Source organism: Leptonychotes weddellii, chromosome 9 (genome assembly GCF_054177405.1).
Source record: "Leptonychotes weddellii isolate Sample4059 chromosome 9, ASM5417740v2, whole genome shotgun sequence".
In the NCBI taxonomy this organism is placed as follows: domain Eukaryota; kingdom Metazoa; phylum Chordata; class Mammalia; order Carnivora; family Phocidae; genus Leptonychotes; species Leptonychotes weddellii.
Window position 1 is genome coordinate 62,717,775 of NC_138377.1, and position 11,012 is coordinate 62,728,786.

The window sequence follows — 11,012 nt, forward strand, 5'->3', positions numbered from 1 at the left end:
CATTCTGTACCACCGAAATGCACGTTCAGTATAGCTCAGAGAACCTCTGTGGTGAGTGAAATCCTCTTAGACTGCTTTCCTGGGGAAGTAAGATCTATAGGGATAAGCCGGCCTATTCTTGTTGCAGTTGCTCTAAGATACCATTGAGTTAGATATGGACTAGAGAAGCACAGTATGGGGAAACGCTGGGTGTAAAGTACACTGCTTAGAGTACTCCTGGATGGCTGAGCTCCAACTATGACCCACTGAGAACCTGAGACCCCAGTTTCAGCTTTTCTGACAGCTGCTTACTTGGTTAGTAATACTCTATCTCAGGTTCTGTCTGTAGCACGTGGCACTCAACTGGTTGGACTTTTCTAGGGAGTTTTATGGGGATTTTGTGTGTGTGCATGATCTAAGGCACTTTCTTATATGTATAAATCAGCCTGAATTAAAATGAATGAGGGAAGAGAATGAGGGCCAAGCATCATAATCTCTTTCAAACCCTCTGTGTGTGTGTATTCTCTCTATATAAGGAGTATACGCACACACACTTTCAAAAAATATTCCATCACTATAAGATGAGCTCAGTGATGAAATGATAAAAGGGTAAGAGAAACTATTCAAATACTACCTTGAGGATAAACACCGATATGATTCTTGGGTACTCACATGCAGCTGTGTATATCAAACCTATTTCTTTCTTTTTATCTTCTGGGAGGGATAGTCTGTAATGTACATTGGGGTATAGAAGAGGGCAAAGAGAGTTCCATTAAAATCCCTTTTGAGGTCCCTTTTCACCCCAGTTAGAGAGTAATGAAGCCAGTAGACTCAGAAACTGTGTCCTTAAGCAACATCACAGCTGGGGAAGCAATTTATTATGGTCCCCTCTAGGCAATGATGTTCACCTTGAGGAATTTAAGACAGACAATCCTTGAGGACAGTAGACTCACTCCCCACAGTCTCTCCCTTCCAGACTGTGCCTCATTTTTAAAGTGCTCAGCATAGGTGATGGACAGGCAACAGTCTTCTGGTGGTAAGCAGTTCTCTTTTCATAAAATTGTAGAACAAAGCCAAGGGGAGTGAGTCCATATCTGGGTAATGTACATTATCTCATTTTTGGTAATGGGCAATCATGCCTTGAGTGTCTTCTATGTGGTCCTCTCTATGTAGGCATTATTGGGGTCACAAAAAGTGTAGATATTATCTCTACATTTAAAGAATTTATTTAAACCACCAAATTCTGAGAAACTTAGGCACACAGTAGATAAGTGAAATAGCTAATGTTGCTAAGTTAGAAGTGAGAATTTTAAATATAAAATAATAAGAAAAGAACATAAAGAACTTGAAGAGATATGTAATATTTTGGTGGTCTGATCAGGTCATCAACACTAAATGTACCTGCAAATAGTTTGCTGTAAACAGTGACTTGGAAGAGGCAGGCAGTTGGTGGGAAGATACCTCCTTAGAGAGTGTATATCAGAATCTCCTTAGGCCTTGCTCCTCAAAATAGAGCTTCCAGGAGCCTGGACATCACATGATTCACCTACTGAATCAGCATTTGTGTTTGAATGAGACTCTGCAAATGAATTATGAGCCAATTAAAGATTGAGAGGTATTATCCTAGGAGTCTTTGCAAATATATATTTCCTATATTAGCACAATTCATTGCATAATCTGTAACTATGATGGATAGAAACATGTTTTAGCCTCATGAATGCTGAGGTAGGGAAAGGGTTCAAAGAGCTTTTAGGATTCCAATAAGATGGCACACCAAGATAACCTGGCAACTAGAATCATTGGATGAAATGTAAAAACAACATTTCTTTAATGCATAGCTGAGCTTTCAAAAAGAAAGCGAAATCTCCAGGTGCTTAGGAACATAGGTGAAGCTGAAAAGCAGAATTATATGCACATGTTGAATCTCTGGCTGTGCTGGAGCAAGAGGTCAAGTGGGAGTTGTCAGCTGCAGGCTAGTCAGTTAAGTTTTCATTTCACTAGAGGGACAGAGCTAACGCCTTAGCCCCTTTCAAGCTAGGTATTTGGAAGTGAAATCCCTGCATGGAACTGGGGCCTTTGAATGGATTGTCATCACAGAAAAAGTAGCTTCAGTTTGACCTCACTTGAGGGATTGAGGTAAAGCACTGGGTTTTTTTTTGAGCTAGATATTGGATAGTGAGAGATCCCTTCATAAAGTTGGGGTCCATGAATGGCTTCAGCCTCAGATTAGATAACATCTAGCCAGTGGGACAGGGAAAAGACAGGGGTCAGAGGGGGTTTGCAAATTCCACTGAATTTATTTCACCCACATAGACCATGAATAAGAAACCAAAATAGTAATATAAAACTTGGTCCCTGACTGGTAATGCTAGTGAGGTACTTGGTAGAAGCAAATATAACTATTCTGTATGGACACTCCTACCACATAGGCTACATGGATTTCCAATGAAAAATTGAAATTGTATAAAGATAATGTCATAATACAAGGTACAAAACATTTTTTAAATCATCAATTATATGCTAGTGAATAGATAATGCAATGATTATATCCCAAAGAAGTTGACATAAATGATAATAAAAATAAAATTATTGGGGAACCTGGGTGGCACAGTCGGTTAAGCGTCTGACTCTTGGTTTAGGCTCAGGTTGTGATCTCAGTGTTGTGAGATTGAGCCCCACATCAGGGTCTGTACTCAGTGTCGGTTTCTCTCTCCCTCTCCCTTTGCCCCTCCCGCTCATGCTCTTTCTCTAAAATAAATAAATAAATATTTTTAAAAACTTATTATATTAATGATGATTAAGACATTAAATCCAATGAGAATAATGAAACAAAGAACGGATTTAGAAAATGAAAATTTTATTACTTGAGATTAAAAACCAAATTAATATATTGGACAAATATTAGTCACAACTAAATAATGAATGTGTAAACTTGATGATTGATTAAATAACCCAGCAAGAGAGTATGAAGATGGGAAGAGAGATTAAGCAAACATGGAGGATAAAATGAATCTAAACATATACTTAGAGGAGTTTCATCATAAGAGAATATACAGGCACATTGCAAGATAGTATTCCAAGAGAATAGTGCTATAAATTTCCCAGAATTGGTATTTGAAAAATAGGCAGAATTAATAAAGACAAATTAATTCCCAGGCCCATGGTGGTGAAATTGCAGAACACTAAAGCCAGAGAGGAAAACATTTAAAGCAACTAGAGAGAAACGGCAGATCTCTTACAAAAGGGCCAGAATGAAAGTGACAAGAGTGTACAATAGAGGGCAAAAAAATGACAGAAATTTTGTCTTCAAAGTGCTAACAAAAGATAAAAGTCAATGTAGAATTACATACAGGAATAAAGTAATAATAATAAAGAAAGGTGAAATAAGGGTATTGAAGGCTGTGATATTTCACAGAACTATCGAAGACCGATCATAAGAAACAAGAAAATTGATTTCAGTGGAAGAAGTAGAGTACAATAAGCTCTGATGAACAAAAAATTAGTAAATCGTTTAAATCAGTAAACCAGCAAAGCATTTAATGTTTAAGACAGCCACCACCATAATAATAATAATGAATTTGGGAGTTATTAAAAAACACTAGGTAGAAAATAAAATAATAGAATTAAGGTAAGAGGGTTATAATTAGAAGCAAAGTGTCTGAGGGATGTTTATTCCACAAAGGAAGCCACAGTTGTTAATTAACTTTACATCTGAAATCAAATGACGGCAGTTTAAGAATAATCACCACATATATGGAAATAAATACAATTTTTCAGTTGGTAGTATGAAGTGAATGAAGAAAAGACAGTCCTACAGAAGTCAAGAAAAGAAAAAAGCAATCTTAAAAGAAAAAAACCCATGATGACTAGGAAAGCACAATAGAATATTGCAAAAGTAAATCCAAAGATATCATTAATCACACGAACTATAATTTTAAGAGGTCTTGCAATTAAAATACAAACTTTCAGATTAAAATCTTTTAGCTGTATATTGTTTATAAGAAATCCAAATCATATCTAAATAAAGGCAACTCAAAAAAGTTAATAGCTACAATATCAAACAAAAGGAATTGCATGCAAAAAATGTTATTATAAAATGGGTCGACATATTATTATAAAAGGAAAAAATCACCAGAAAGATTCAAAGTATTCTAAATTTTGATGCATGCAGTAATTCAAATAATTAGATTGAACTATATAAAGTTACAGTTTTTTAGGTTAAAAAAATGAACACCTAGTGGCAATTTCATATAACTCCACCTATGCACGAAGAAAATATTAACAAAATTACTAAAATTGTATAACTCTGTAACTATAGCAGGAGATTTTTAACAAACCTCTTTATATCAAGCAAAATTTACTAAGTATGCACTGCAGAGCTGAACCATATAGTTAATAGTCTTGATCTTTCACGGACTGAAATCATGAATGGAATAGTTATAGTAACAACCCACGTCCAGGGCCAAGAAGGAAGACTCAAAAAAGAGTGCAAATTTGTATAATATAAAGCACCATTAAATAAAATTTAAAATCAATAAGAAAACAAGAACACCCTCTCCCCTTCCCTTTCCAAATGAGTGTAGAAATTTTAAATTCTCATCTGAATAATTCATGGATCAAAGAAGAAATTATGACGGAAATCACAAGCATTACAACAGAAAACTATGAGACGAGTGCATATCAACCTTGTTTATTGATTCTTTTTCTTATGTTAAAGTATTTATGGCCACCATGTGTCTCCTGAAAAATGGATAGATTCTCTCCAGATATCCTCACTGTCCACCTCGTTGCTGTTGGTTCTAAACCTGCACTGTTTGATACGGTAGCCAAATGTGACTAGTGAGCCCTTGAAATTGTGTGAAATTGTGACTAGTTTGAATTGAGCTATGATACTTGTCATACATTAGATTTAAAGACTTAGCATGAAAACAAGAAAAATACCTCATTAGTAATTTTTCTATTATCTATGGATGATTACTTGGATTTGTTGGTTTAAATAAAACACATTCTCAAAAATAATTTCACCTATTATTTTTTTACTTTTATTAATGTGGCAACTAGAATATACAAAATCACATGTGATTTGTATTCTCTCTCTCCTGGAGAACGCTGTTCTAGACTGTTCTCTGGCATCTTAAGTTAAAGAGTTTATTAGTGATAGAGCAGTTTACTGAGGAGGTGAGACACTGGGGCCAAGAGCAACTCTGGCAGGGAAACCATGTCCTCGCATTATTGCTTCTTAAGTCTGGAATGACAGGGAGCAGTTTTGATTTCTGGCCTTTTGTCACATAAGGGGCGATCTCCAGGGTTAGGGAGAGTCCCTGCCATAACAGTTTGCTTAATGAGGTCCCTTGGACCTCTGTGCCTCCTTTCACTCCATAGTGACTAAAGAGATCCCAAGGGGAGCGTTCCTCACCTGCTCTACTGGCCACCATACCCTCCAGTATTCATCTTTCCAAATTATGGAAAGGTCCAGAGTTTGAGTTAGGTCAAGATATGGTCTGTTATTTTCTGATTGTCACATGGTTTTCTCAGAGAGGAATTTTGAGGTAGTTTTTAGAATCTTCTTTCATTCAGATCTCATCTGCACAACATGTAACATGAATAATTCTGTTTGTGGGTATGAATGACTCTGTCTCTTAGTTTCCAGGCTGATCCCATGTGACAGTGACTAAAATTCTTCTTGGCATTTAATTAATGGTCAGGAAAATAATGTAGGTGGCATAATCAATCAGTACACTTGGTAAAATGTGACCTTGTGTTTAAGTTACTTTAAGGCAATGGTTCTCAACTGGAGACAACCTTACCTCTCAGGAGACATTTGGCAATGTCTAGAAACATTTTTCGTTATTATGACTTTGGGGGAGGGAGTGTGCTATTGGCATCTAGTAGGTAATGACCAAGGATGCTACTAAACATCCCACAGCATACAAGACAGCCTCCCACAACAAAGCATTATCATGCCCCAAAATTGCAATAGTGCTCAAATTGAGGAAATCCTACTATAAGGTAATGTGATTAAGAGTATATAGAATTTTATGGGACACCTGGGTGGCTTAGTCGGTTAAGCATCTGCCTTCGGCTCTGGTTGTGATCCCGGGGTCCAGGGTTCGAGCCCCAGGTCAGGCTCCTTACTCAGCAGGGAGCCTACTTCTCCCTCTTCCTCTGCCTGCCGTTCCCCCTGCTTGTGCTTTCTCTCTCTGTCAAATAAATAAATAAAATCTTAAAAAATATATATAGAATTTTAGAAGTCTATGCATATATAGAATAATTTTAATATACTTATATTGAAGTATAGTACATAAGCAGAGAAGTGCAAAAGTCTTAAGTCTAAATCTTAATAACTTCACAAAGTTAATACATCTGTGTGACAAAGTAGCCAGCTCAGGAAATAGAGGATCACTAAGATCCAAGAAGAAGCCCTCTCATGACCTGGTCCAGTCACCTCTTCTCATTATAGATAACCACTCTTATGGAGTCTAATACCACAGATTAGATTTCCCTGTTTTTAAATGTTGTGGAAAGTGAATAATAGAGCATGCACTTTTTGTGTCTGTCTTCTTTTCTTTTCTTCTTTTCTTTTCTTTTCTTTTCGAGAGGGAGAGAGAGAATCTCTCAAGCAGACTCCCTGCTCATTGAGTCAGATGCTTAACTGACTGAGCCACCCCTGTGTCTGCCTTCTTTTATCCAACTGTGCATTTTTACGGTTCATCTATGTAACTGTGGAGAAGCAATGTGTTCATTCTTACTGTTGTACAGTATTTCCTTCATTTATTCATTCAACTATCGAAGTTTACCTGAATGGTTTTTAGTTTTTGCCTATTAAATAGTGCTCTATCATATAGTACATAGTATATAGTTATATATTATATAACTATAAATAGTTATCATATGTGTAATGTCATGGAAACACATACACATTTTTGGGAGCATATTCCTAGGAGTGGAACTGCTGGACATAGGGTATACAAACGGCAGCCTTAGCCAACATTGCTGAACAGATTCCCAAGGTGGTTATATCCTTTTACATTCCCAGGTGCAACACACACACACACACACACACACACAATTTACATGCCCACTAGTCACATGTGAGCCTAACCTGATCTATTTTTAAAGATCCAGTCCATTTGTTTCATGCATACATGCATGTGTGTACATATATATATATACGTATATATTTCCCAACCTTAAAACTCCTATGTTGGGCACCAAGCGAGTTAGGAACAGGGAAGAACATAGGCCTACTTGCCCATTCATCCCAGTCGGTAGGTGACTAAAATAGGTCCTAATGAGTAATTGTGCTGACCTTATGGATCCAGGGAGGCAGCATCAGATGTGGAAAATGTGTGTGTCAATAAACCATTTGGAAGAAGTGGTTCTTTGAAACTGTTGGTTTGTTCTCACTGCCTTCTTGCAGCCAATTTAGGCAAGCAAAACCAAGCGCTGCAATCCTGTTGTGACAAAAATAACTGTAAGATTTTGATATGCTTGCTTTCTGTAAATGTCACCCAAATGTCTTGCCTCTGAAGCCGATGTTCTTCTCACTCTACTGGGCTATTTCATTGTACACAGCCCTTTCTCCTACACGACTCTATTACCTTATGTTACCGTCCCTCAGACTGGAATGTGCTTGAATGTAAAAAAGGCTTTTGAATTCTTTAGGTAAGAAAACCTGGAGAAAATAAAGGTATATAAACATATTAGCAGTATTGATATTATTTTGACTCCTCCAACTATTCTTAATATCGTACTTCCTTTGTTAATTTTTTAACACTGGTGGTTTTCCAGTTTCATGTAAATTAGCATCACAATCTTATAAACATGTTTCTATTTATTGAATCCCAGGTCAAAGTAATTATACAACAAAGAACAACAGTTTTCATACCAGACTGCCTGCATGCATGTAAATTGGGGCTCGCGCCAAGGAGGTAATGAATATAATCTCAGGTTTCATGAGATGAATCGAAAAATGGAAAAACTAATAACAGTTCTTATACTTCAGATCGCGTAAGTCAAAGTATCTTCCTTCTACTCTATAAAACTAGCTTCTTCATTTTAGACACGATGTATTAAGTGGTATAAAAATCAATCATAAGGGAAAAATCTGAGGCCTCTCATGAATGAGAGAAAGTGAATTTTCATTTTTAAAACTAATTTGAGTGGCCTCACCACACCACGATGATTCACAACAAATCCCGCCTTTCTGGAATAACAGTGATACCCAGGAGGTAATACAGCACACGGGTCAGAAAGCATTGAGTCTGCGATCTAACTGCCTGGCCCTCAAGTTTTAGTTCTCAAACTCAATAGCCACATGACCCTCGGCAAGTTACTTAACCTTTCGGAGACTTGTTTCTCATTCTGCAAAATGAAGAACAATGATAGCACCTGTGGGCTTGTGAACATTAATGACAGTCGGCATCATATGCAGTTAGCTGGGTGCCTAGGACACAGTAAAAGCTCCACAAACAGCAGTTGCTATTCGGGTGGCTGGTGATAATGATGCAACAAAGAGGATGCGGGCAGTATCCGTGCTCCTCCTACAAGTGCGTGCTGCAAATGTGTGTTGGAGTGTCTCTGAAGCTGTCGGTAGTAAACAGACGCAGTGGGATAGTGGCTGAAATACTCCAGGTCCATTTGGTCACTTTTTAAATTAGGAATTTATGAAAAGTAGTATGACATTCAGTCTCATGAGGCAGTGGAGTGGTTAAGAAAATGAATCTAGGGCCCCTGGGTGGCTCAGGCGGTTAAGCGGGTTAAGCGTCTGTCATCAGCTCAGGTCATGATCTCAGGGTCCTGGGATCCAGCCTCACATGGGGCTTCCTGCTCCGCGGGGAGTCTGCTTCTGCCTCTGCCCCGCCCCCTGCTCCTGTGCATGCATGCTCTCCATCTTTCTCTTTCTCTGTCAAATAAATAAACAAAATCTTAAAAAGAAAAGAAAAGAAAATTAATCTGGAGCCAAATTGTCAAATATCTGTTCTGCCACTTTTACTCTGTATGATCTGGGCAAATCATTTAATCTCTCTCTGGCCCATAAGATGGGCAGAGCTGGTGTGTGTGTGTGTAGGACATGTGCAATAGAGTTGTTTTGAAGACCCAGTCAAACTATGTAGGGCACTTGGAACAGTGCATGGCGCATAGTAACTGTTCTTAGGTGTTTGCTATTATTATTATTCAACTGACATTAGATTGGGTACTTTCTAGAAAGTACCCGACTATGTAGAGAAAAAGAAGCAATTCCTGAAAAAAGATATGAAAGTGATTCCACTGCCATCCCCTCAGGGCTGAGTTCCCTTTCTGGGGCTAGCTTCTTACAGAGGCTGCTCAAGGGAGTGTTGAAAAGCACATGGCGCTTTTAGCTTGAGCTCTGTGGAGAGCTGGTCCTATGCTATTGGAAACATTGATGGAAGTGACAGAACTTGGGGTGGAAAAAAAGGTCATTTTAAATTTGCAAGCAGTTTTTCTTTTTTGCTGAAAGTTGGGACTTGATACAATGTTGATGTAGACTATTTCTGTATTTTGAAGAAAATCATTGCCTGGGCCTTTCAGTTATGCAAATCTAAATCACAGGTCGTAATTAGAAAAGGAGGTGTTTGAGAAGCTGTAGCTAGGAGGAGCTAAACTGTTCTGGGTGATCATGGAAAAGGTCATCTATGTGATCTATGTGGTAGGCAGAATAGCATCTCTGTAGGCTGCTTGTTCTGAAAAAAAAAAAAAGTTTCTTTTCTAAGTATGGATTTAGATGCCTATAAAGTGCTGCTTGCTCCATGGAAATATATCTTGAGTCTTACATTAAGTAGCTTCTTGGAGTTGGTCAAGCTCTGAGACCCAGAGACTTTGGAAAAGATATGTAGGAATCACCGTCCCTTCACCCTAGAGAAAGAACCACAAAACACTTCTATGTGTGGTAAATTCAAGACTGAAAGCCCAGAATTTGCAGAACATTAAACATTAATGGAGCTATCAATTCTTAGTAATTTGGAAGCCGGGGTCATAAAGAAGCAATATCTCCTGCTTCCCCAGTCTCCTGCCCCTCTCTACCTTCAGTGTGTGCATCACTGATAAAGCAGGATGGCTGTGTTATGATGTGGTTGTTTCATTAAGGCTGTAAGGTGAGGACCAGTTCTTATGGGAGTGGGGTTTTCCAGTGTCAGTCACCGTAGAACCAAGTCAGTGTTGAGACAAGAATGAATACTTAGTCTGGAGGAGAGGTGGGGATGTTTTTATCTCCTTAGGATTGATTTGTTTGGGTCTCGTCTCTGAGACATTGCCTCTTTCTCCTCTAGTGCCTTGAAGAGACACTAGGGGAGATAACTTACCGCCCTCACAAAGAGAGGCAAGGAGGCAGCCTTTAAGGAACTGTCACAACCAAAGGGCTCTAGGAACAGCCATCTCTAGCAGCTGCTGTGAGTTAACCTCTGCATGCTCTTCCCTTCCCTTGTATCTGGGCCTTCACTCAGGTGTTGTGAAAAGTCACAGTGTCCCTCATGCATCTGGGAAGAAAGAGGACCAGGAGGAATAGCCTGGGCCAGGGGTGACAGTGTCATAATAAAGAGCAGTGGCTCCTGAGGAAGGCATGGCATTACAGCTTGGGTCTAAGGGCGCTCTTAAAGTCCCGATCCGTAGGATGTGATTGTCAGGGTGGGAGAACTGGCCTGCTGCCAGAGATGGGGTCAGAAGTAAGGGTCTTCTTCTTTTTTTTTTTTTTTTAAAGATTTTACTTATTTATTTGACAGAGAGAGACACAGCGACAGAGGAAACACAAGCAGGGGGAGTGGGGGAGGGAGAAGCAGGCTTCCCGTGGAGCAGGGAGCCCGATGAGGGGCTCGATCCCAGGACGCTGGGATCATGACCTGAGCCGAAGGCAGACGCTTAACGACTGAGCCACCCAGGCGCCCCTAGAAGTAAGGGTCTTCTTGACACCCCTCAGGACAGAGGAGAGAGGCGCAGGCAGGGACACACAGGGGGTTCTGAGACTGGGAATTAATATTAAAGGGAATCTATCCCGGCTCTGGCTTTCCCACAGGTGG